This window comes from Canis lupus, chromosome 16 (genome assembly GCF_048164855.1).
Source record: "Canis lupus baileyi chromosome 16, mCanLup2.hap1, whole genome shotgun sequence".
Lineage (NCBI taxonomy): Eukaryota > Metazoa > Chordata > Mammalia > Carnivora > Canidae > Canis > Canis lupus.
In genome coordinates, this window is record NC_132853.1 from 53,277,995 (window position 1) to 53,305,385 (window position 27,391).

At 46.2% G+C, this 27,391-nt stretch overlaps 2 long non-coding RNA genes across 11 annotated transcripts in view; both read right to left on the bottom strand.

Annotated features, from left to right (window-relative positions):
• Window positions 1-27,391, bottom strand: part of LOC140607069 (uncharacterized) — an 89,360-nt gene that overhangs the window by 57,761 nt on the left and 4,208 nt on the right. The window lies entirely within an intron of this gene.
• Window positions 11,943-26,697, bottom strand: LOC140607070 (uncharacterized). Its single transcript, XR_012009231.1, has 2 exons — window positions 25,815-26,697; window positions 11,943-14,025 (listed from the first exon to the last, which is right to left on the bottom strand). It is a non-coding gene; the product is annotated as an uncharacterized lncRNA (long non-coding RNA).

Below are 27,391 nucleotides of genomic sequence, written 5' to 3' on the forward strand. Positions count from 1 at the left end.
AACTCACAACGAATCAAGGCTAAATTTTGAGCCACAGAGTATGTTTTTGCCAAAATTTACAATCTGGCTCGGAACAGGTTTAAAAGGTTACCTCTGGCCAAAGAGGTTCTGGGGCATCTAGCACCACTCCCAGCTGCACTTACCTGGATCAGGTTTTGATGCCAACATCTTCTGAAGGCCAATCTGGAAGAGACCAAAGAGGCCGCCCACACCGGCCCCTGTCTCCAAGACCAAGTGCTCATCACCCGCTAAGAGCTTCCTCCAGGCAGAGTCCGGGCCTCACCTGAGGCATTCGCAGGCCCCAGTCACTGCACATAATAATGTCTCTGCAGGTCTCGTCCTCCCCTAGCCTCAGGAAGGACCTGCAAATCCACTACACGAGCACTACTGAGTCACGCCACATGCAACGGGGTTGAAAACGCTGCCCCATGGGAAGGCTAATGGAAAGAGTCTGCAGCCCTTGACCAGAAATGGTTGCGTTCCACACATGGCGGGCAGCTTCCGTCACAGCTTTTTCCTCCAAGTGAATCAACACAAATGAAAACTGGCTGATGCTCTGGTCCACCAGAGACTGGAGAACAAAACCGCAAAATGGAGACTGCCCAATTCTAATTTAATTCCGAAGAACAAACAGAGAATCACTCAGCAGACCTCAAATCCCCAGTCAGAAAATTACGCCCAGGGAGCCAACAGTTTTATGGACCATCTACCCCACCTATTCCCTCTGGCCACAGCACGTAGATTAAAAATAGCTCAGAAAACCTTGCTTGGTGAGTGACGGTCTCGTTATGACATTGTTGTCCATGTTGGCCTTGTACTTTCTGACTGAAAAGTCAAATGCACTGTAGAAAGCATTTATTTCACAAAATAACACAGTATTTCTATGTAGTGCTTGCATTTTGTGTCACTCCTTCATGTCACTCAAGATCCTACTCAAATGGCACTTTCTCAGAGAGATGGTTCCTGGTGCCCGCTCTACAATGGCACCCTCTACCACCCAACACTCGCTACCCTCTAGGTGTGCTTTATTTTTCTTACTGGCATCATATCACATATTTGTTTGTTTACTTTTGATCTGCCTCCCCTGCTAGAACGTGAGCTTTATGAGGACAGAGACATCGATTAATTTAATCATGGCTATGTTCCCAGCATCTAGAATATCCAGCACATAGCAGGGATTCGGTAAATATTTGTTAAGTGAATGAAATCAGTGAGCTGGTCCAAGGATCAGTCGCTTGATAGACCATGCTGAGAATAAGCAGTCTTGGGGCTTGGTGTGCGAAATTTCTTTTACTGGAGAGAGACTCTCAAAATTCTTGACCTTCAGCAATTCACAGCTTCAAATCCCCTGTGTTATGATTAGACAGGTATTAGGGAATATCTGGCTTAGAAGTCCAAATATAGGGATCCCTGGGTGGCGCAGCGGTTTGGCGCCTGCCTTTGCCCCGGGGCGTGATCCTGGAGACCCGGGATCGAATCCCACGTCGGGCTCCCGGTGCATGGAGCCTGCTTCTCCCTCTGCCTGTGTCTCTGCCTCTCTCTCTCTCTCTCTCTCTGTGACTATCATGAATAAATAAATAAAAATTTAGAAAAAAAAAAAAAAAAAAGAAGTCCAAATATATGGAAGTCCACATGACAACAGGTACTAGCTATTGCTAATAGTATTAGTGTGAAAAATTAACAAAAACATATTATTTCATTCAGTGCTTGGGTGAAGTAATGAAGCATCGAGGGTGCACAACATCAAGAAGTGCCAACTGTGCACCTATGTGACCCTGAGAGTGAGTGTTTCCTTACATTTTGTTCTCTACGTATACTGCTTACCTCACCATAGTCCTGGCTCTGCAAGAAATGACAAGCAAGGAAAAGGAGTGCAAAAACATTTTTAAAGAAGTTGGTCTCATGATGTAATGATGTCTACTGAAAACACATCATTCTCCAAGGAAATGTGATACAAGAGAAGAGCGGGGCCCAATACAACAGCAGTATCAACATTCAAATTTTAGCTACCGTAAGGATTCCTGGAGGTCTCTGGACAAAACTTGCATTGGTAAGGAGACCAGTGGTCCTCAGAGCTGATCTTCAGTCTTAACTTGAGGTTCCTTGGGCTTCTACATGGTATGTCTATAGGTTCATTCAAATGCAAGTTAAGAGGCAGCCCGGGTGGCTCAGCAGTTTAGTGCCGCCTTCAGCCCAAGGCGTGATCCTGGAGATCAGGGATGGAGTCCCACATCGGGCTCCCTGCATGGAGCCTGCTTCTCCCTCTGCCTGTGTCTCTGCCTCTCTCTCTCTTCGGGTCTCTCATGAATAAATAAATAAAACCTTTTTAAAAATGCAAGTTAGTTGAGGAGAGGTCTTTTAGATATACCTACATAGACCAAATTTTATCATTGGAACAAAATGCACTGGTAAATGGGACACCAGTGACATTATACACCAAGACTTTGGACAAGATGAGAAGAGCATGAGCAAGAGGCTGCAGGAGATGCACCAAATCATCAGTTGCCCTAGTTGTTCACACACAGTTACGGAAAGATGCCTAAAGTGGTCCATTCCTATATATTATGATATAGTTCCTGCCACGTTGCATGGATAAACCAGCCCTGCTCTCTCGCTACACCTGATAGCCCCAGAGAAGGGTTGATAAGTCAAAGACAGTCACATACACACTGGATATGAACAAAGCTAATCATTTCTGGCCATGCTGTTCCTTAATTCTGCCCAATGTGGTAGAAAGGGAGGTGGGCAGGGGGTGGGGGTGACTGGGTGACGGGCACTGAGGGGGGCACTTGATGGGATGAGCACTGGGTATTATTCTATATGTTGGCAAATTGAACACCAATAAAAAATAAATTTGTATTAAAAAATTCTGCCCAATAAAGCTGTCCACATAGGATGGGGGCACCTAAGTCCGATAAAATCCTTTCTTTCAGAAAGTATGACTAATAGGCAAAGAGAAGGCTAGTCTCTGAAGCTCAGTTCTCCATGAGGGCTGATACACCTCACAGTCCTGGATCTACTAAGATCTGAGGAGACACAGTGATGGAGGACTTAGCATTCCTTTCTCCCTCAAACCCACACCAACCCTTGCAATGCATCCCCCATTACTAAAGGTCACCTGTATAGGGGAAATCTTTGCAGAACTTGACACAAAGTCTACACATAATCTTCAATGTTTGTATTTTTATTAAAGGAGATAGAAGTTTATCGAAGGCACTGCAATGGCAGGCAGGACAGCAGAGGACAGGCTGTCTACCTCTTCTTCAAATATTTTCATTCATTTTACTAATGATGCAACTACCAAAGGAAAGGTGAAAAAAAAAAGACTAAAATACCGAGAACAAATGTGTTTGCCTGTCATCATGTTCATCCAACACAGATTACTGATTTTTAAGGAGTTAATGAAGATACCCTCAGTGGTACTCATGACACCTCCACCTGTTAGGGTTTTTTTTCCACTATGTTTGTTAGAGAACTGAAGCTCTGAGCTAAGTAGTAAGTTTACTGCTGTACAAATGTGCACCTCCATAGGTTTGCTTAATCACACTATATTGCTCTCATCCTAAGTTAACCATGGCCTCTAACACATAAGATTTGGAACATAAAGCAGCTTCACACTGAGAAAATAAAATGGAAGAGAAATACGTAATTATAACCAACCGTTTAGTGGCCAACCTTCAAATGTGCCATTGGGGCTGTCAAACCATTTAACTAAATCGAAGGCAACACACTGTGTTCTTCCATTTTTTATTTCTTCTTCTTCTTCCTTTGGTCAAAAGATGGTGGTAGGAGATCATCCAATGGACTGTCCCTACAAAAGTGGATGTCAGAACTTCACATCCAGGTTCCAAATGCCCTGGTTAAACAGCTGGCAGAGGAATTTGACTTCATGGAAAGGGTTTAAGATATGATTGAGTCACTGACCTCCAGTGTTTGCTTTGACTTCTTACAGGGGAGTTCGAAGAGGAGCTGCGAAGTTTCCCAAGCTCCATTCAGGTGACAAAGGTCCACCCTGCAAACAACAGCCCTTCACCTTCTGAAGACCTGACATCTATGAAGTAACAGGGATGGAATTTTCTGGCTCTGCTTCCTGGCGCAGTCATGAACCAGGCTCATCGATTCCAATGAGTTGACCTTCACAACTGAGCCTCAAGAAATTTGTATTTAGTGATCTGAATAAATTGGACAATTGAGTCAGAAAAGGTACCAAGCACTCCCAATGTTAAAACAAGTCCAGGGGGATCCTTGGGTGGCGCAGCGGTTTGGCCCCTGCCTTTGGCCCAGGGCGCGATCCTGGAGACCCGGGATCGAATCCCACATCAGGCTCCCGGTGCATGGGGCCTGCTTCTCCCTCTGCCTATGTCTCTGCCTCTCTCTCTCTCTGTGACTATCATAAATAAATAAAAATTAAAAAAAAAAAAACAAGTCCAGGTCTATATACCTCCCTTGCTGCTTCCCACATGGACCTGAGGTTGCTGGAGTAGACCGAACAAAGCTGGTGTTACTGACTTCAGGGAAAAGCGAAGTTAAGGAGAGAGGTCAGCACACTGCACATATTTAAAAGCCCAACTTTGGAAATCTTTTTTCGCCTGTCATTTAACTGTATGTCCTGCCGTGGTGGTAGTGGAGACCACATTTAAGGATCTAAGTGCCAGCAGGAGATGAAGAAGCACGTTCTATTCATCATTAAGCACAGAGGTGCCATGGGTCTTTCCAACTTTTTTCTTCCTGATGTGTAGGATGACTTACAGCTAAGATGAAAAACCACTCACGACCTCACATCAGGGTCTGTGCCCAAGTGGCTTCAACTAAGCATCCTTCAAAACTCAGCCTAAAGGCTAATAGTGAACAGACGGAAAGCCTTGACACCCAGCCTTCCAGGTCTGCAGCATGAGAAGTGGTCTGTTGTAGGCAGCATTCTCTTCTAAAATGCAAATTGAATCTGGTCTGTCTCCAGCTTCAGAGCCTTCACTTGGTGGTGGACAAATTCCGATGTTCCAAACATTGTATAAAAAGCCTTTCCTGATTTGGAACCAGTCGACTTTCCCAGCTTCATCTCACACCCTACCCCAGATACCCCCAGCCTTCTACAGTCCAACCATCACACTGACTTGTGGGTTCCCTCAGGAAAATAATCAACCCCTTTGTGGTTCAGTCTTCTCATCTGCAAAGTGGGGGCTGTCCTAGCACCTGCCCAGTAGAATTGTTGTGAAGACCAAATTAGATAAAAATAAAGTGGAGGAGTACTCATTACCAATGACCCACTCATATCTCCCCAAAGTCCGTATGTTGAAACCTTATCCCCCAAGGGGGTGGTATTAAGAGGTGGGGCCTTTGGGAGGTGATTAGGTTCTGAGGGTAGAGTCCTCATGAATGGGTTAATGCCCTGATACGAGAGCCCCCAGAAAGAGCCCCTTCTATCATGTGAATTACCCATGAGACAAAAGTCGTCTGGGAGGAGCAGGATCTCATTAGACACAAAATCTGCTGACGCCTTGATCTCAGACTTCCCAGCCTCCAGAGCTGTAAAAAGTAAATTTCTGTTATTTATAAGTTGCACAGTATGTGATATTTTTGTTACAACAGCCTGAGCTGAGACACCTGGTGGGCAGTAGTGTTCAGTCAACTCAATAAAGAGCAACTGTCACCATCATAAACTTCTTTTTTTTGTTTGTTTGTTTGTTTTTTGTTGTTTTTTTTTCTTTTTTTTTTTTTTCACCATCAACTTCTTCATCACCATCAACATCATCGTCATCAAAAGGTCAAAAGAGCCCCGCTGCATCACTCCATGTTGGCTCCTGCTGTTTTAAAAATTGATGGGTTGGTACCATTTTGCAGCTGACAAAGCCAACCTAGATCACACTGAAGAACATTTGTCCACCGCCTTCATCTTTGGAAACAGGAAACTACAGGACTCTTCTCACACAGTTTTGTCAGGAGGGTGAAACTCACCAAGACAAGTGGGAGAAGGAGAGAGTCTAGCCAACAACATGGTTAAAGAGGGAGGCAGCCCCCTTTTGGAGCCCCTGACATCTAAAGAGTCTGCTCCCCTTTTCTAAGACTATCCTAATTCCTGTGTTCAACCCAAGGGCACATATTACTCTTCTCATAATATTAAATATGGGGGAAAAGACTCCCCTTAAAGACAAGACGCCCAAGCTCACTGTTGAGCCTTGTTTTCAGATTACCCATGCCCACCGTTCACACACCCTGAGCAGCAGCCCCTAACCTCAATATCCTCTCACTTTCCAGAGGCGCCACTGGGGCTCCTTTACACAGTTCAGTTTGCCCTTTTGCCGACAATGGCCGTCTGTAAGAGGCCCTCAGCGCCTGGAATTTGAAATTGTTTTTCTTCCCTCCATTCCTGAGGACAAGATTGCTCCTAAGCTCTGGGCTGCCCGGCCAGTGCAGGCCTGACTGGCTGGCACTGAGGGTTGCATGGAGGATATGGATTTGTTTTTGCAGGATTGCTCATGAGCGATGGAGTGCTGGCATTGGCTTCCTCATAGAAGGTGCATGGCAGTTAGGCATGTATTTGCAGGGAAGTAAACTTCAAGAATAAACAGAAAGTACACACACTCCACATCCTGCTAGCCAAGCCCCAGCCTCCTTAGTCCTGACAGGTGATCCATTCTGACTTCCTTACAGAGACACATACACCCAGCAGACTGCAAGGCCTTGAAGCATGGCGGGCAGGAAAAAGCACAAACTTGGATTCTTCACTTTCTAGCAGGGTGGGCTTGAAAATGTGCTTAGCCTCTGTGCACAGACTCCACAACTGAAAAGTCGCCAACATTCTTTTGGTTCCTCCAACATACCAGTCTTCCCCACCTCAGGGCCTTTGAATGTACTCTTGTCTCTGCCTGAGATGCTGTCCCCTGCCCCCGCCCTCCTTCTCCTGATGGCACTCCTCTTCCTCCTGGTTTCAGTTTCAATGCCATCTTCTCAAAGAGCCTTCTCCCAGCTTCCCTCCACCATATCCCACCCCAAAGATTCTCTGTTTGGGGCATTCATTAGCTTTCTTGAAATATTTGTCACAATTTCCAATAATTTTGATTTGCTTAGTCTTCCTATTAGACTTGAAGCTCCTTGAGGGCTGCCCTCTGCTCTGTCAGCACAGAGCCTGGTATTGGATGGGGACCCAGTCAATATCTCTTTAACTCAGGAATAAATGTCCTAGCCTTGTCCAGGTTTAATTAGCACAAGGTAGAGGTGGCTTTGAGAGTGAGCTCTGCCATTTACTAACAGCATGACCTCAGGAAAATAATCAACCCACCAGAATCCAGAACCCCTGATCCTGTGGACAAGGGGTTATCTTCAACTGCGCTCACATGAACAATAAGTATTAGTGCCAGAAAGACCAAGGAAACTAATCAGTATAAACTCTTTTGTGTATTTCATCATTTAAGACCCGTATACTACCCCAACTGTATAACATTTTCCCAACACCCACTTGGAAATCTTTCCTGCCTCACAAGTGTGTGAGTATAATTGTAAAAATATCTAAATTGTCAAAGAATTTAACAGCAGAGCAGATGAAAAAATATTATTGGTGACAAGTTAATACATAGGAATTCACAACTAAGGTCTATTCCTACAATACAAATTTGTTGAGTGTCCGCGATTGTAAATCGCAGATGCAATGATGCATAATGAATGCATAATGCAATGATGGATAAATGAATGATGCAATATTATATTCGGTGGTCAACAATCTTCCTCGAAAATAAAATATACAACTGTGAAACTATCCTAGGAGCCTATAAAAAACAAAACAATATAAAAACTATTTCGTTAAGTGTGTTGAAGATCAGAGTGAGTTACAATAAGTTAGGAGAAAGCAGTTTTTAAAGAGTTTTGGCTAAAGTCTTGAACAGAGTGAGTGAACAGGGTTTGGCATAGAAAAATTATAAAGGTTTCAACTGGATTTGTTTTACTAAGTAGAACCCCCTTAATACAGTGTTCTTTTTGTCAGAGTACAGTTTGACATATAACATTGTGTAAGTTTCAGATGTAGCACATGTTGATTTGATACACTGATATATTACAATATGATTGTCATAAGAATGAGATCATTAGTACCTCTATCATGGCACCTAATTATCATTTCTTTTTTTTTTTGTGGTGGGAATAATTAAGATCTAGTGAATTAGCAAGTATGATGACATAATACAATGTTGTCTATATTCACCATACTGTGCGTTCAGTCTCCAGGATTTGTCTTCTAGTTGTCAGTTTGCACTCTTAAAAAACACCTCTTCTATTCCCCCAGCCCCAGCTAATCACCATTTTACTCTGTTTTTATGAGTTTGACTTTTTTAGATTCCATATATAAGTGATATCATGCAGCGTTTGTCTATCTCTGTCTGACTTATTTCACTTAACATATTCTCAAGGTCCATCCATGTTGTTGCAAATAGCAAGATTTCCTTCTTTCTCCTAGCTGAACAACATACCATTTTTTTGTATGTGTGTGTATGTGTGTGTGTGTATTGTATCTTCTTTATCCATTCATCCCTTGACTGGTAGATACTTAAGTTGTTTCCATATCTTGGCTATTGTGAATAATGTTGCAATAAACATGGGGGTGTAGATAACTCTTCCATATCCTGTTTTCATTTCCTTTGGGAGAGCCCCTTTATCTACAAATGCAGAAAATGAGGTCCAATGGGTTTTCCCCCACTTAGGTCCTATACCAGAGGAAGGCCAGGGAGTCAGGAGTCCAGGCACCCAATATGTCCACTACATCATCTGGGCCATTTTCAGAGGAGGTAGGACAAAATCTGAGCCACAGCAACAAAATGAGTGAGCAGGATGTGGCAGTGGCCGTGGCAACAGGACTAAGCCAGAAGTGGAGAGACGTGACAAAAAAGGCTTGGAGGTGAATTGAGGGGTGGCCAATGGCTGGTTTCCTCATGGAACATCCTTATTTTTGGCACGTTGACTAGTTGAGTGGCACCTGAGTCATCCTTCTCGAGGCCAATAACCAACTCAAACAGAGGAACTCACACATCACTCCCTTCACCTTGGGCATCGTGGGCACCCACCAAATATTTGTTGATTTGCTTTGACTCTGATGCTGGACCTATAAGCATGCAGTGAAGCGGTTTGTGTGCACCACCACCAAATGTGTTCTATTTGTGATGGGAAAATTCAGAGCAGGAAAAAATAAATCACCTCATTTACAGATAGCAGGCATTGCTCTTATTGAATCAAAATGTCCTTATTGACATGGAAACAAGAAACAGTTTAGCTAGAAGAACGTGGCAGAGAATGAAAATGTAGCATGGAGGTACCATTTTCACAGCTACGCCCATGCATAGTACCACTAGGTGTGGTCCCCTTTCTCTAGCTGGAGAAAGAGCCTCCCCAGAGAAATATGGATTTCAGTTCTACTCTCTCTCTCTCTCTCTCTCTCTCTCTCTTTTGGTTAAGATTTATTTATTTATTTGAAAGAGAGAGAGAAAGAGATAGCAAGAGAGAGCGGGGGAGGGGTAGCGGGAGAAAGAGAATCTCAAGCAGACTCCATGCTGAGAGCAGAGCCTAATGTGGGGCTCGATTTCACAACTCTGAGTTCATGACCTGAGCCAAAACCAAGAGTTGCATGCTTAACCGACTATGCCCCCCACCAGGGGCCTCCCTCAGCTCTATTCTAATAGCTGCATGATCTTCAGCATTTACCTCTTTGAGCTGTAGCCTTCTCATCACTAACACAGGTAAAGCACTTAGCATAATGGATGGTAAAGAGCAGGTATTCAGCACACATTAATTCTCCTTTCCTTCCTGATAAAAGTAGCCTGAGGAGAGAGACCAGGCTCCATAGGGAAAGAAAGAACAATCCCAGGGGGTCTGGTGGCAGGAAGATGGGAGTTTGGGAGAAAACAGAGGAGTAAGAAGTTGTCAGATCATGAGGCAAGCCTTGACGCTTGCAGAGAAGAGGAAGGAATGGGGCCATGACATCTAAGAGCAAGGTTCAGAATTTATGGACTCAAAGTCTACTTTAAAGCAAGAGCATCTAGGACACCTGGGTGGCTCAGCGGTTGGGAGCCTGCCTTCAGCTCAGGTTGTGATCCCAGGATCCCAGATGGAGTCCTGCATCCGGCTCCCTGCGAGGAGCCTGCTTCTCCCTCTGCCTGTGTCTCTGCCTCTCTGTCTCAGTCTGTGTCTCTCATGAATAAATAAATAAATCTTTAAAAAAAAATAAGGCAAGAGCATCTGGGGCAAGTTCAATTCCCTCTTTGGACCTCAGCATTCTCGAGCAAAAATAAGAAAGTTTTAACATTTAATATTGATCTTTGAAGTTCCTTTACTTTTATGGTCCAATGGTTTTAAACATGGCAAGGGGACATGGGCAAGGGAAATGTCCTTGTTGGTTGTCTTTTCCAACATGGATTAGAAGCCAAGTGGAGAAAGGAACTCTTCAGGACCTTGGGAACCTAGAAATTCTCAAGACAGTAACAGAGAGATGAGAGTGGGGCACATACATTATGTTCAGCCTGACAGGTCTTTACTCCTTCCTAGGCTCCACTTTTATTTGGGGGAGGTTGCATGGCAAGAGTGCTAAAGGGCACACTTTAATCTACTACAAAGAACCCTGAGATTGATCAAGTAGGTAAGAAAATCCATTAAAACCATCTGGGGCTTTAACCAGGCTTGACTCTAAAGGGAGCCCCTGTTCTAAGCATTTCTCTCCTGGCTGCCCTTCCAAGGTAAAGGAAGAGGATGAGGTAGGAATTCAAAGTAGAAGTCTATCATACCAAACAGCTGTCTCAATTACATCCTGACCTCTGTTAGTAATGTGGCCTGAGATGTGCTTATAGTTGATTCAGTCCCCTGAAACTTAAACACCTCCAAGATAGGCCAGGGACTTCTGAGACATCAGTGGTAAAAGACCAAGGAGCCGGAGAACCCCCCGCTGCCCAAGTTGGAAAATCAAAGGACACATGTATTCCTTGGCTTGGGTAGGTTGCCACTACTCTTCCCATCCAAATCATTTGGATCTGCGGAGCTAGATGTATTCGTTTCCTGGGGCTGGCTGCCATACAGAGCACCACGAACTGGGTGAGTTAAAACAATACAAATGTATTGTGTCATGGTTGCGGCAGCTGAACGTCTGAAATCATGGTATCAGCAGGGCCATGCTTCTTCCGAAGGCACCAGGAGGGCAGCCCGGGTGGCTCAGCGGTTTAGCGCCGCCTTCAGCCCAGGGAGTGATCCTGGAGACCCGGGATAGAGTCCTACGTCGGGCTCCCTGCATGGAGCCTGCTTCTCCCTCTGCCTGTGTCTCTGCCTCTGTGTGTGTGTGTGTGTGTGTGTGTGTGTGTGTGTGTGTGTGATGCATAAATAAATAAAACCTTAAAAAAAAATGAAGGCACCAGGAAAGATCCATGCCCCTCAGGTAGTCCTTGGCTCATAGATGCATCAATCTTATCCTCTGTCTTCGCCTGATTATCCTCCCCGTGATTTCTTTCTTGGCTATCTGTGCCCAAATTTTCTCCTCATGACACTAGTCTAGTCATATTGGATGAGGGGCCCAATCTCTTCCAGCATGACCTCATCTTCACTAATTACATCTGCGATGCCACTATGTCCAGAGAAGGTCACATTCCGAGATACCGAGGAGTCAGGCCTTTAACATCTCTGGGGGGTGCACGATTTGTGATCAAGAAGTCAGGATTTGAAGTAACATTCTGAAAAGATTAAAGACCACGCACATTCACTCCTTGTACCCAGTACTCCTTCACCAGGAGTGATACATTAAGATGGACACAATGCAGGCAGCTTTACCAGATAAGTGGCCTCCAATCTCTCTGTCCATTGACTCAGACCTTATGTTACTCCTCCAGGAACTTGTAGGCTCTCGTAATGCATTCCAGTCACCAAGTAATACACCCCTCAAACGAATCTACACTGAAGCTGTTTATGTAACTAAGGAACCTTGATTATGTTGCATCCAAGTAGAAGTAAAATTTTTATTCTATTTAATGAAGGAAGGCTTTCTGGGGGAAAGGGGGGTCACAGAAGACTGAGATCAAAGACAGGCATCTAGGAGAAGCCATGGATATGAACAAATCCGCGCACTGACACAGTATCACACCAAATCATTTCCCCAGATCTCCACAAAGACACATTCAAGCCAGATACTTTCGGGGGGTGGGGGGAGCCCACAAAACAACATTGCATTTACTTCTGCCTTTGCTTCAGGTACAGAAAGTTGAAGGAGGGGGAAGGGAAGGGCCATAAAAAAAAAAAAAGATCTCTCGCTGTTGTCTTTTGACGTATTATTTCTACATTAGTATTATCGGGCTAGTTACCGAAAGACAGATGCTGAACAAGAAGCTGATCACATTTCCCAATCTTATTTGCAAACAAGCATTCATTTCCTGCTTATCAAGGCACAGTGCGGGTACTTTGTCCATTCAAATCATTGTCTTAAGCCGGTGAGGCAAGCCACTGGGCAAGGTTCGCCCCAGCCAGAGCCTGGATGCTCAATGTCATTGAACTCAACAAGCAGATAATTAGTATTGAAAGGTGTGATTGCAGCCCAGTCGGCCAGGTAATCAGCCCCCCCCCCTGACCCCCCATCCCATTTCTCGTCAGGGTTTTAGACCAATTGGAAATCTTAGCCCCAGAGGAGGCTGGAGAGAATTATCCTGGAAGTGTAGTATCCCTTTTCAAATATAAACACTGGACAATTATCCCAGGCCGTCGGCCCTCCCTCGCTCGGCACGCCAGGTCTGGACAGTGAGCAGAGGGGACCTGGCTTTTCCCAGGCAGGTCTGCCTCTCAGCCTTGGCTCCCCGGGGCGCTTCCATCAGCTCACTCACATCTTCCAAGACTGTCGCAACCTTGGGACGTCTGCAGACCGGGCCTCTTCATCCTGGTGCTTGTTTTGCAAACATTTGGCTGCCTCGTGGAAACCTGCCTCAACCTGAGGCCCGAGTTCCCTGCTGGCTGGGCTGGTGGAGGCTTCTTGAGAAGGGCTGGTCTCTTTTCCCAGTCGGATCTGATGGCTTGGAAGAGACAGAGTGGAACGCATCTTTCTGCTATCTTCTTCAAAGACGGGATGCCAGGTCTCAGCTCTCAGAAACCAACAGCCATAGTTGACATTAAACTTGGTTCCATACTTACATGGGCATTCACATGAAAACACATTTTTTTAGGCAACTCGATAAAGCATCAAATCAGGACTTGCGTCTCCTTTTTGACCAGGGGTGGCCTTCCCTCCGTGGACAGGGGGTACCATCTGACCAGGTAGGTACATGTGGAAGTGTAATTGCCTCTGTTATCAAAGGATGCTTTCTCCATGTCTTTACAGTGCTTTGCCTTAACCAAACTCACAATGGCTACCGTAGTTAGACAGCAAAATAAACACGAGTATCCATAAAATACTGACTCTTCCAGGCTCCGATGGAGGCTGTGCAGCCGGCTACCTGCCCCAGACTCAGAGGGAGGGCCCAGCGTATAAACAAAGTTTGCATGCAAGACTCCATGTATTATCAACATATCATGATCAGGCTCCTGCCAACCACACAGCAGACACATAACTCTACATTATGTAATGTGAACATCAGCAAGATTTTGGGGAGAAAGGCTTTTTGTTCCTTATTAGCCATCCTTCATGTAGGGCAGATGGCTTCTGGATGATGTCCCCAGAAGAGTGCAGAGTCCAGGCAACTGCTGTGCCTTCTCACCTCTAGAAAATGCTGACATTCCAGCAGGGGTCACTGGACAGAAGCCCCTTGGCCTTCTGCAGAAGAAGCCTCATTGTGCTTTGATGGAACCATATTTTCTTAGCATTTTATTATGAAAATTTCAAATACTCAGAAATCTTAAAAAGAAAAAAAACATACAGTAATCACTCATGAGATACAGATTTAAGATGTTACCATCTCCTGCATGGTGTTTGTGTCTCTGTCCCTTTCTCTGAGCCCCATTTTTCAAGAGCCTTGTCATGGGAAGGTCCTGGCCTGGAAATCCGTGCTCCCTGGTTATACCAGAGGCTTGCTGCAGCTTCTCACCAACCTGTGTCAGAAATGAGAAGAGCCCAGCTTACCGTCACAGACAGACCTGGGTTTTGATCACAACCCTTCCACTTACCAGCTAGGTGAACCTGGGCGTATTATCTGCCTTCAATGTATGATAGGCATAGAGCTAAATCCAATTAACCTATGCTGAGCATTTATTAGACGCCAAGAACTCTTCCAGGTGACACCCACTAGCCTAAATCCTCACAGTAACCTCTGGAGAGGTGCACTAGTGTTATCTTTCATTGTGGGGAACTGGGCTGGAAGCCCAGGCCCGCTGCCTTGTGGTGTCATTGTGAAATGAGCAATAGTAAATACAGTACATTTAGTACAGAGCTTTTACTTGCAGTGCCTTTTCAACAAATAATTCAAGGATTATTATTATTAGCTGTAGTAATATTTTAGAGAGGGCACCCAGTCAGTACCCAATTACAGCTCAGGACATAACCAACAACCAACAACAACAACAACAGCTCTGGCTGCCTTTTAATAGTTGAGGCTACCACTAGTATAGATAGCAACCTAGCTCTAAGGGTAGCACTTCCGAACTATAGGTCACCCAGAGAGCTATTTTCTATACGGCTGGCAAAAACCAAGCACTGCTTTGAGCGCTCAGATTTTTAATTCAGAACACTCGATGGTAGGGCTATGATAAAAAACTGGAAAATGTTAAAATGCCATAGTTGGGTACTTCCATGCCATATGAGACAAACAGAATTCAAACACAAGCACTTGTTAAAGTATACCTTTTATTGGCGGGATCATCTTTTTGTAAAAAGTGATGGAAATTTATCAAATCTAAACTCCGTCCATATGTTCTACTGTAAACATAGCTATTGATATTGTGGAAATATTTCCAGACTAGTTCATCTCCCATCTGTTCAGTGCAAAAATATTTTCCATGGTAGCTGCCATACAAATTCTAAACCCTAAAAGTTCTGCGGCTAATGCCCCATAGATGATTAGTTCTTCTCTGTTTCTTGGGTAAGACATGGGATTCCTTAAAGGCCAAGAGGCTGCCATCTTTCAGCCCCAAAATTTCTGGACTGCTTCCAACCTTTCCCTCATCCTAAACCCCTTCAAACTCATTCTAACCAGACTCCTCCATTAGGGAGCATGTCACTGATCTTTAAGGTAAATCTCTCTGCTTTAGGAAAAGCAAAGGCAAAGGATGAATGGATGCTAACTTTTGATGAAGAACCACCTTTGAGTAAGAGATACCATGGAAGCCCTGCAAGTGGTACTTTTCTAAGTGACAGAGCAAAGTAAACAGAGAAAAAGAAAGAAGAAGAAGGAAAGAAAGAAAGAAAGGAAGGAAGGAAGGAAGGAAGGAAGGAAGGAAGGAAGGAAGGAAGGGAGGAAGGAAGGAAAGAAAGAAAGAAAGAAAGGGAGGGAAGAAGGGAAGAAGGGAAGGAGGAAGGGAGGGAAGGAAGGAAGGAAGGAAGGAAGAAAGGAAGGAAGGAAGGAAGGAAGGAAGGAAGGAAGGAAGGAAGGAAGGAAGGAAGGAAGGAAAAAGAAAACCATGAATTCTAAATCCAGAGTACTGTTATACATTAAATAATTAATACCACCCATTGGCATAAGTTCAGAGACCTGGCAACTGAAATAAATCCAACTACAGAACACATGTTTTAGAAAATTGAAAGCACCCTACTGATACTGTCTTTCCCAAAGGGATGCAGCTTCCAATAGACCAAGATAGGACACTGTGGATAAATCTGATAGATTCTGCACCCAAGAGGACAAAGCAGAGGCATATTCTGGGTCTTTGCCAGTAATAGTTGAAGAAGATAAGTTAGGATTTGGGGAATTGGAGCTACAGTTTGAGCGAGAGATTCCCAGCCCAGGGAAGAGACAATGATCTCCCCCCCCCCCCAAAAAAAAAGAAAGAAAGAAAGAAAGAAAGAAAGAAAGAAAGAAAGAAAAAAAAAAAGAAAGAAAGAAAGAAAGAAAGAAAGAAAGAAAGAAGGAGATGGACATGTTCAGAAGGAAAAGAATTCAACAGTGATCCAAGAGTGCAACTCTCTCCCAAAGAGAGTTACAGGTGATTCCAGAGCTGTATCCACACAAATAGGATTCTTGCTAAAGTCCTAAGAGAAAGAGGAATGAAGGAGGGATAAGTAAGGTAGTAGGATCCATCAGGAGCCTACATACATTCAAAAGAATTATATTTAAGAACTTGCTATTGGGAAGGACTGTCCTCCCAAGACCTTTGGTCACATTAATCCTTCCTTGGGCCATGGAAGTTCACCACCAGCAGCTGACATGTCATCATGGAGAAACGATCAAGGATGGGGAAGAGAAAGTGATGTTTTAGGTGGGCTGGCAGAAAAACTTTGCGGACTGCCCTGTTTTTTAACATACCCACAAAACTATGTGAAGCCAAGTGTTCTTTACGCTGGGCCAGACTTTCCTACCCCACCTTGGGGGTCTGCCAGTTTTCGCTGGCTCTCTCTACCCTGTCAAGCCTTCTTGTGAAATGACTGGTACTTCCTGCTTCCCGTCGCACCCCAGACCCAGACACGCCACCTCTCCCTGGGTATCCGCCCTATGGTTTAATGAAAGGAAGCCAAGGGGCTCCTGAGGACACAGAAGCCCCTGTTCAGATGAGGACAAAAAGAACAGGGTCATTTCCCTCCCAGTTTCCTCGTCTCCTTCCACCTTTCTCTGCACCCCCCACCCTCACCCCCATCCCTTACTGTGGTCATTGATCCCGGGCTTTAATTCAGGGCTGCATTCCTGTTCCCTTGTGTCTCAGGCTCCCAGCTGCAAGGCCATGGGGGATGTTCAGAGAGTTCCAGCTCCAAGAAATTCTCATCTCCATAGACCTGTCTACCCACCTCCCACCTGGCCTCCAGAGAAACAGCCAACATTCCTTCAGTCCCACAGAGAAAGGGTGTGACTTGGATTACTCAGTGAAGCCTCCAAGCCAGCATCTTATGCCCCCCCAAACAATAGAGTTGTATTTTTCTTGGACTCCATTCTTTTTATTTGGTTTCTCCTTTGATTAGCAGAAAGAACGCTACTCCCTCCCCCTACTTTTTTGTTTTAAATCCACCAGCCCTGTTCTTCTGCTCTTCCGGCAGAACCCAACCCCCAACCGCAGTAAGGTAAAGCCTTGGATCATGAACCTGAGTGACGTCAGTGAGCTTGAGAAACGCCATCCGTTTCTCCTAGGCTTTCTCACACGTGGGAATTGTCTCTTGGGAATCTACATCCCATCTCTGATCTGTTTGTTTTGGATGCTAATCCCAGGACGCTGGGTGAGGTGTTAGCAGACTGACCTTTCCCGTTTTCTGAGTCAGTGATCTTAGATCACCAAGTCAGGCGCTAAGTGTTGAAAATTAAAATCAATGTGTGGGGCCCCATAAGCGGGAGCCAGGAAGGCGGGAACAAAAGGGTGAAAGGGAAAGGTGACACCTCAGTTTTGGTTGAAATAAAAGACAAAAACCTATCGATCTGCTGCTGTCAAACTCATCCTCATCAAGATTCTGCTCAAGAGCCTCATGCTGTGAGGCTCACATTACAAAGAATATTACATGGACATGACCTCCTCTTGGCATGTCCGCATTACCTTTGAAAGGGCTAGCCCGGATCTGAGGTCCCAAGGCAGCTTCTGGCCATCCCCAATACCCAAACTTCCTGGCATTCAGGGAGTTTCTATCTGGTTGTCTACTGAGCCCCTGCAGTACCTCAGGCTGCAAAGAGTATTTATGAAGTATCTTACCTTTCACCAAGCTGGGGCATTTCGGGCACCCACCACTTCCACCCCCAGCTTCTCTAACAAGCAGGCAGATGTAATGGAATAACAATGTTGATAAGGCCAGGTGTCTGGTTTGGATTGGCTTTTTAAATCTAGCTCTTATCTGGGATGTCAAAACTAGTAAGTCAGAGTCAACGCAGCTTAAATTAAATATCAGCGGGAACTCAGACAAGACAACTTCTCATTTTTACTCTGAAAAAATTGGCTCATTGAGAAGGATGGTGCTTTGCAGAAGATCACAGAACACGTTTACAGGAACGCAGAGGTCACATTTTTTTATCTCTAGGGATTTAGGGTTATTATCAGAAAGATATATGGAGGTTGTATCGGGTTGACAAACATTTAGGTTTAACCAAACGTCCTGCCCATCTCTTTAGACTGTGTTGCATTAGTCTTCAGAATGCCCGTATCCCCCAAACCAACAACAAAACACTTTACTCCCGGCTGACAAATTCCAGCCCATCTTCTGGACTTCCTTCTCCTTCAGCATATCACACGCAGCAGGTGCAATTCTTTTCAACAAATATTTCTTTTCAACAAAGAAATATTCTTTTCAGTATTGTTTGAAAAGAAGTATTTGTTGAACATCAGTCACATGCACAGCTTTTGCTCAGATAATAAAAAAGATACAGAATCTGCTTGTGAAACCAACCGTCCTAATATACTTTCCATATATGTGTTTCTAAAAATCAGCAATTCCCTCTTTTCTTTTTTCTACAATCCCGTTCTGAAGAAGAGACAACTTAATCATAAAAGGAAAGAAATTATCTCTATTTCCTTTTCCCAAGAACACACATACATATGCACATACACACTCAGACACACACACATGCGCATGCATTCCTGTATAAAATCATTATTTGTCCAGTACGATTTACACAGACATCATGGATGTAAATATACTAGACCTGTCGAAATCTGAACTCCAAGTATGCATCCTTTTTTTTTTTTTTTTTTTTCAGGCTCCACCAAAAGAAAAAGAGGAAAAGGAAAACTCAACAAGCCCCTAAAGGAGTCAGATCCCCCTCTATATTGTCAGGTAATTGTTAGCAGAAATGGGCTGTAATAACAAGCCATTTTAAAGGAATGTCAATTCAATTCTGTCTTGCTTAAAGAAGATCCAGAGTCTGCCTTTGTTCCTAACCTGAGCAGTTTTGAGGAAATAATACCTTCTTTCAGAAACTGTGGGGAATTTGCAAGGTAGGGCTCCTGCTTTCCCAGATAAGCACGGGCAGGAGTGGGGACTGCTGGCCAGGAGGAGGCTAGCTCTGGGGGTCAGCCAGCACCCAGGGAGAGGGCCAACCCAGCCACAGGGAGCGAGGTGAGGGGGCGGCAGGAAGCCAGTGCCTTGCTTTCAGAAACTTATAAAGGATCTCTCCTCCTCCTCCTCCTCCTCCTCCTCCTCCTCCTCCTCCTCCTCCTCCTCTTCCCTGTGGACTCGGCAGCCAAGGCCTCCCCAGTGGCAGAACCACCAGTCTCTTAGGCAACGTGTCCTTCGCCCTCCCTGCTGACGGCATGTTTGCAGTCTGGGACGCTTTCGTGCAGCTGCGTCTTTCCAAGAGCCTGAGGTTTAGGGTTTGGGTGAGCTTGGTGGTTCGCTTTTTTTTTTTTTCCTCCCCCTACCTTTTTATTCACAGTTTCCAATACACAAAGCACTTTACAACATCCATGGAAACCTCTGTGGCCACAGACTTAGAAAAAGACAATGACGGAGCGTCAGCCACACACGGGGAAGGAATATGGGAGTGTCCACTTATGTGGCATGGTTGTGTTGCTTTCTCTTTTGCTAATCGGGTCCCCAAAGCAGTGTTTGTTTTACTTTTTGGTTTTTTGTTTTTTTTTAATTTTTGTCTGTGTTTTATTTCCGGGGTTCTTGTTGTTGTCGTTTGGTTTTGTTTTTGTTGTTTGTTGTTGTTGTTTTCACTAAAGGCCAGAATGACAAGGGCTTTAGAGCAAAGACATGATGGATGTAAAAATGCCATTGCCCTTGAGCTGGTCCATGTGGGTAGTTGTACAGCACGGCGGAGCCAGGCCTCTCGTTGACATTCGTGAAATGTTTGTGGAATGAATGTGTGCCACTTCTTTAAAGAGCTCTGTGTCATTGTTAGAACATACGGGAAACTTCTTAGAGGCGAGAGTCCTAACATTTGAAGTCGTCATCATTCCTGTGCCCAGTAGGTTCCCTGGCTCACCTGAGAGGGATCTGAGCTCAGGGGACCGCAATTAAATGTGACCTTTGTCCTCTGGAAATCTGCTGTCCTTATTCTGTATATTCTCTGGAGACAGTCCTTGGCAATCGCATTTACCCCCACTTTTCCACCTCTTCCAACCAATTATACAGGAATAATTGCCAAAAATTAAGACTGAGACCCATTGAATTCTAAACTGACTCTTTGGCGGAAAAAAAAAAGGCTAGAACAATGGGAAGGACTATGCCATCATCAGGGGTCCCACCTTCTGTGTCCCAGCTTCCTCTCCCCTTAAACCGGCATCACAGCCTCCTCTGGGCATGTGAAACATGACCAAGTTTTAAACATCAGTCTTTGCTGTACAAACGAAATGTGTCATCATTCAGACCACGTTTGAACCAGAGGATGTTAATTTTGATTCATCCCAAAAGGACACATCCTGCAGCTTCAGGGGATAAGTCAGGAGTCTGTGCAGAGGGGGAGGATGGTTCACAAGAGCAAACAGTGAGTACCAACGGCAGGTGCAGGCCACCACTGAGATCATCAGGTCACCACTTCCGCCATGGCTTGTGCAAAATGCAAGACCCCAAGTAGGGCTTAGCATTGCCCCACAAAACACAAAGTCCCAAGGAAATAAGGCAGGACCCCAAAGAGACAAGTCTGTGGATAAATAGTTTCCCCCACCAAAGAAGAGAGATGACAAGGGCAGAGCCTGCCTAATCTTCTAGCAAATGAATTTTATGCAGGAAGTAAGCATTTGAGAGTTGGTAGCTACTGTCTTCTTGTTCCACTGTTGTTGTGAGTGGGTTTTTACCCCTTCATACTTAGAGCTGTGAAAGTTTAGACAGAATTAACCCGTCTAGACTTCTGTTTTCTCATTTGCTAAATGGGAAAAGAAAGAACTATAATGAAAGTTTTTTTTTTTTTGGGGGGGGGGTAGTACAGGCGCTGCATCCAGGGAAAGCCTTTTGCTCACCACGGAGCACACAGTAAGGGCTCCGCAAACACTTCCCCTTGCTAATAAATGTCCCAAGAGATCAGAAAAGAAAATTTACATCAGGGTGATAACGGTGAGCCTGCACTTATCCAAACGAGGACTTGCCTGGATTTAAGGGGAGAGTGACAACCCACTTCTGCCCCAGATGACAAAATGATCTGGGAAATCTGGACAAGCCTGGATCAAGGGGTGAAAGGGTGCCACATACCCCCGAGAAACAAGAAATGCCACAGGCCTCAGAGAAAAAGGACGTAAAGGGATTGCCATGAGACGAAATCAGCCGCCGCACCACTCCTGCAAACCCAGAGAAGTTCTCATGAAAGACAAATTAAGAGGAGGGAAGACACGATAGAAGTGCATGGTTCAAGTCACACTTTGTTCTCTGCTCCCCGGGAGAAAGGCCGCCAAACTCTTGATTAGGAAAGAAAGGAGGAGATAAGATCAAAAACTGCACTTGACAAAAGAGCGGAGCCCCAGTCTCTCCTCGTGACCCAAAAAAGGAGGGCCAGTGCGGGGAGGACAGGGCTGCGGGGGCGCGGGTGGCCTGCGTGCCTGGGAGCAGGCCTGGATCTCAGGGCAGCGTGTGTGCGCCTGGGCACCCGCGCAGCTGCCTCTCCCATTAGCTGTGTGACCTTGAGCAAGCCACACGCTCTTCTCGGGGCTTCAGTTTCTTCACATGAAAAGCACAGAGTAATTTCTTCCCCTCACCACCTCCGGGAGATGTCCAGGGAATAGAGTTGACGAGTGGATGTAAGGGCACTTCAAAAGCAGAAGCAGGAAGCAGCAGCAAGGAATATTCATTAGCAGTGGGATTATTTTTTCAGCGATAGGTGAGAAGGCAGGGAGCAGATGCATACGTGTGCTTTAGAGTGATGGGCCTGTAGGAGACCAGAGAGGAGAAGGAGTGGGGTCCCCCGATCCTTTATGGGAAGGAGCCGTCCTGCGGCGGAACTGTGCAGAGCCATAGTAAGTGAGTCCAGGCAAAGAGGCATACGGCCTTCAGTGTGGACAGAAGTGGACATAGTGCCTCGGGCAGGGCGTGGGAAACACAGGCTCTCAACAGCCTGAGGTCCAGATGAAGGCTTCTCCTCTCCAAGCAGGCACCCCCTACCCCCCCTACTTCCTACGTGGGGCGCCTGCCCTCTGGCTGGAAGAGAATGCTCCTTCTCACCCCCTCACTGCATGGCCCCACCCACTTGAGCAAAAAGTCTCACCCAGCCAAAAGCTAAAGCACTTTTGACATTGAATACCTAAATGCATACCTGTTGATATTAACTCCGCCCACCCCTCCCACCTCACCCCACCCTCAAGCCAGTGCAATAGTTGCTGAAGCTAGTGATCCTCCTGCTCCTGTTTCTCATTTTCCTGCACCTCTTCCTTCTCCTTCTTCTAAATAAATCACAGTTTGGATTTAGGGGCAGGGATGGAGATGGGTGACACTGTGTTTCAAATGCCTCCGGTTGGAAAGGCTGTAGAGTGTTAAGTCCAAAGTGAATTGTAAGTCCCCAAAGCGCCTAGGCAGGGCACATCCATATACACACACTTGCAACCTTGCTTTCCCTTTAAATCCTCCCTCCCAGGAGGAGCTGGGGAGGGATTTGTGTTTCTGGGGCTCTTGGGACTGCAGTCCCTGGGGCCATCTGGGAGTGATTAGCCTACAGATTTCAGGTAGCTCCAGCCACACGTGCAGCCCACATGACACCCCCTAATTCCATACCCACAGCTCTCCTTCTCCAAACAAACAGCAGTGCCGTTTGCAGAGAAAAGAAAATGCCTTCCTTAGAGGAGCTGCAGGGGAAAGCCAGGTCATACTTGTCTCCTCTGTACTTCCCCTCCAGCCCCCCCCCACCTCCACACACACACACACACACACACACCACCACCACCACCACCACCACCCCGCCCACCATTCATTCAACAGTCAGTCACTCCGGGACTCATCCATGAAAGGACTGTGCTTTATGCTTAGAAAAGCAAGCAAGAAAACCAGGAAGAAAAAAATATTTATTATCATTGTATATTTGGGTAGCAAAGTCTAGAGGTTTTAGAGGTTCTGATATGTTAATAATGACTTCGGTTTGTGGTTTGATTGTTTTCTCAAAACCTGTAAATCCAGGCCAGAAATGTGTAAAGATTGCAATCTGAAAGCTTTATGTCCATCACTCCAAATATTCTCCAAAGGCATGTCTCTAACACCCTCTCTTATACAAAGAAGTCAGAGAGCAAGAAACTTAGAAGAAGCTTCCAGGCAAGGACAGACTTCCTTGTGAGTGGTACAGATAGCCATCTATAGGACACATTTGAGGGAAGCCACAAAGCCGTCTCATCTAATTGGCCTAGGTATCCCACTCTGTGCCTGGTAGCTGAAATGTGTCACTAGGCATTCATTGATTTGGCTAAATTTTGATCATTCATTCCTGCACTGAGCACATACTCACAGTAGACAAATGACAGCATGAAAGGGCATGAACAAAATGTTATAAGGACACACAGAGACAGGAGCAAAGATCTTTTCTTAGAGAGACGTCAAGTCCCCACGGAGGGCGACATTTGAACTGGATCTCCTTTTCCTACCACCAGGGTCTGGCTGCCTCTTGGACTGAGAATATATTGACCCTTAATAGTCATTTACTCTATAGTCTGAATGAGCTTCACGTCTTTTCTAAGACAAAGGTAGGTGAGGGCCGCTTTTATTGGAACAGACGCCCTTCCCTCGAAAGAGAGAGGAGTACTTGGGAGAAAGGGTTGTACGGAACCCTCCCCAGTACCGTAGAAAGGAAAATCTTGAAGAAGGGGGAAGAAGCCAGTGCATCAGTCTAGGAAGCCAGGGCTAGTTCCAACCACGGGTCATTAAGAAACAGCCAAAGGACATGGAAGAGACTTGAGGAGTCAGGGATGCTCTTAGGCACCAGCAATTATAATAATAACTCTTTCCTTCTAAGGGAACATTGCTTGGAATTTTTAAGAATCAAAAGAGAATCTAATCGTTTCCCCGAACTCATTCTTAAGTCTCGGAGGCAAACTCACTCCCACTTCCTGGTTGGTCTGACTGAAAAATCAAAGCGTCCTTGGCAGAAGTAAAATTGGGCTGGGGAAGCAAGTGCAAGGACACGAGAAGGGGGTAGATGAGCGTTCCTTCCATCCTGTATCTGATCTGGACGGAACTAGCCCAAAAGTTGGCTGAAGCAGGTCTCAGGCTCCACTGAGCTGAGACAGGTAAGCTTGGAAGCAGAGGTCCCCACTGATATCACCCTGAAGCCCTGCTTTCCTCAGACCTAAGTTCCTGAAGGGGAGTCAGAATCCAGAGTACCTCCTAAGTGCCAGGAAAATAAAAAGCAATTAGTGACTCTGGCTTTAGGCAGGATCTAGAGGGGAAAAAGAAATCCTGGAGCCCCACAAAGCTCCACCTCCCTGGGCCTCTTCCGGAACCACAATGTTCAGCCCACTCAGCGTTTGGCCAATGCCACTCTCTCCTCCCTCAGAAGATTTCTTTGCTCCTGGAAAATCATCTGGAAACTGTCATCACCACTGTGCTGGTTGGCAGATGTCCCCCAAAGAGAGAGTGAAGCGTACCACACACTACAAGGCATTTCTGGGCTTGGACCAAGAAAGCGGAGGGGTGGGGGTGGGGGTGGGAGGTGATGGCTCAGGCAAAGAGCGGCACAGCATGACCAGAGATGGAGGACGAGAGGTGACTTCTGGGGCCCAGGAAAGGGATGGAAAGGAACCTGCCATTGAGCCAGGTGTTCGGGACCACTCCTCCCTCCTGCTTGGCCTTCCCCTCAGCACTCTGATGGAGGCCCAAGGATGGGAGGGGAGGCAGCTCTCTCCTTGACCCGCACACTCTTTTGGAGCAAGGAAATAGAAATCCGTGGTAGAGGCAGAGAAAGAAGGTCTCGGGACACAAAATGCCCAGGGGGGCAAACACGGGGGTATTGGGTGGACAGAGGCTGAATTCTGGCAGAAACCGGACATGAAGACAGTAATAGTAGAGACCTCACCTTGTCCCCTTTGGATGCAGGGGCACATAGTAAGGCCCGCAAATGTATTTGCTGAGCTGCTTTGTAGGGGGGGCGCTGAGAATGATCGGTGCTGAGCTAACCGGGCGACAGATGACAAGTGGAAGAATGACAAGATGTCTCCGCTGGGTTGTACTTTCTCCACCCACAACTGTTCTCCATCGTCTGAGCCCCGGAGCCAATTCTCAGGCACATCCCCCCGGGTGCTCCAGGTCCTGCTCCAGATCCTCCTTCTGGGGTCACCCATGCCTCAAAATCTGCAAGCATCTGCTGCCTATGATTCCTCATGATGTTAGTGTAGTTGAGGATCAGAGGAAAACTAGATTCTGGGCTCCCTCCGGAGACTTTGTCCCAGAGCCCCCCCCCACCCCGCCCCGGGTAGAAGTGGACCCTGGGGGCAGGGGGGTTCGGTGAATGCCTGGGGTCAGTGTCTGTGCCGAGACCACCGAGTGTGCCTTCCTTTCCTATAGGAATATCCACCCTAGCCAGACACCACCTTTTCTCCTAGTTGCTGAGAGAGACATGTCACCCCGAGAGGTGTCTCCATCACTCCAGGGAAGAATTTAAGGGAAAGATGCCTACATTCAGGGCCCTCTGAGACTGTACCTTCTCTTTTAAAGAATAATCAATGCCCTGATGATTGAATCTATGGGGACCTTATCCCTAATTTATAGCAGGAACTGCTTATTTGTCTCTGCTTTGCACGTGGATATTAAGGCACACGAGGGTAAAAAGACAGTCCACTGCCAACCCAAGCTGACAATTTTGTGAGCTTTCGGAGCACCCCAAAGGGAAGCCGTTTCTGCAAACAGCCCATACCTTGTCCAGACTGTGCTCTGCTGGGCCTTCCCTTGCATTTCAGCCAATCTGGATGCTGGGGGAGAAGCAAGTTCCAGTGCTAGGACTCAGTGTGAAAACAAACAAGCCTCCCTTCCTGGTTGGATGTAAATACATTGTGTTCTAAAGATAGTAACAGGGACGCAGTGAGATCTTCTGGGGATTTAAGGGAGGTGGAAGGAACAAACAAAAACTGTCCTCTTCTTTGCCTGGCCAAATGTCATTTTCATTAAAAAAAAAAAAAAAAAGTGAGGAGGAGGTGTAAGGGGAGGGGAAGGGCATTTAAGACTCCACTTACACCTTTTACACCAGTGAAAGGGTCTCGGGAGAAAAGAGGTTAAAGAGAAATGGGGGAAAATGCAGGAAAGGGGGGAAAACACCCGACTTTCTCAAAATTCCCTATCTGCCTATTCAAAGCTGAGACTTCCAGAGGCGGCCCTGGCTTCCCCTTCAAACAAACCCGGAATGGAATCGCGTAATAACAGTGTCTCTCCCGCAGGCTTGCAGACAGCAAGCCGCACCAAGAAATTAATTGGAAATAAACAAGGACATTGTAGGCAGCCCAGGGGTCCCCACCGCAGGTCCCCCCACTGCAGCCCCCACTTCCCAGGTTGTTTTGTGACGTCACAGCTCGGAGCCCACTCCGCAGACAGAGCCCTCCGCATTAGGAAATCACCCTCCAGCAAACTCCAAAGTTGGGGGCTGACTCAGTGGCCTCGGCCCCTCCCGGGTCCCGGGGCAGAAGGAGCTGCTGCCACCGGACCTCCCACCCAAAGTCAGGCCACCGGGCTTCGGGCTCACGCTGCTGCAAAGCTAAGCACAGTTAGCAGCTGCAGGATACCCAGTTTGCCTCAGTGACTCTACAGGTTCCAGTAACCCCAGAAGATGTGCTCTGCCCCCCCCCCCCCCCCGGGAGACTGGAGGGCCAGGGTGAGAGAGAAAAGGCTTGCAAGAAAGTCACAAGACAACTCATCTTTAATCCTGACAGTTACCTTTGGAATTATTTCTTAAGAACATTTTTCCCTTTTCTGTGGTTTGATGGAAACATTTTTCTCTGATTGATAAAGACCCGACATAATAACCCACCCAATAGGGCATCTTAGTGGGAGTAGCTGATTAGAGTCCCTTCCGCCTGAGATGAGGTCACGGCTATAGAGCCCAGGCTACCCTGGGAGACTCACACAAGACTGTGCTGAGAATCTCTGCTCTTTTCTGCCCCGAGTCCACCCTGGGACTGAACACCCCCCTTACACGGAAAGGGCCCGAGGGGAGAAGAAGGAGGCGCAGGTGCGAGCCCAGGAAGTGCAGAGGAAGCTCTTGGTGCTGAAGGGAGCCCCTGGGCCCGGTGCAGGCGGCTGCAAATGAAGCACCACTGCACTGAACACTTATTTCACCTATATTTTTAGATCAGCAAGGCATAGGCAGCTTCAAAAGAAAAATGCATGAAAGAGGAACACTGGGGAGGGAAAAATAAAACCTGGCCTAAGGAAATTTCCAGGCTGTTCTAGGGATGCTTTGAGGGAATTCGAATGACGCGCGCCTGCCCAGTACCCTGCCTA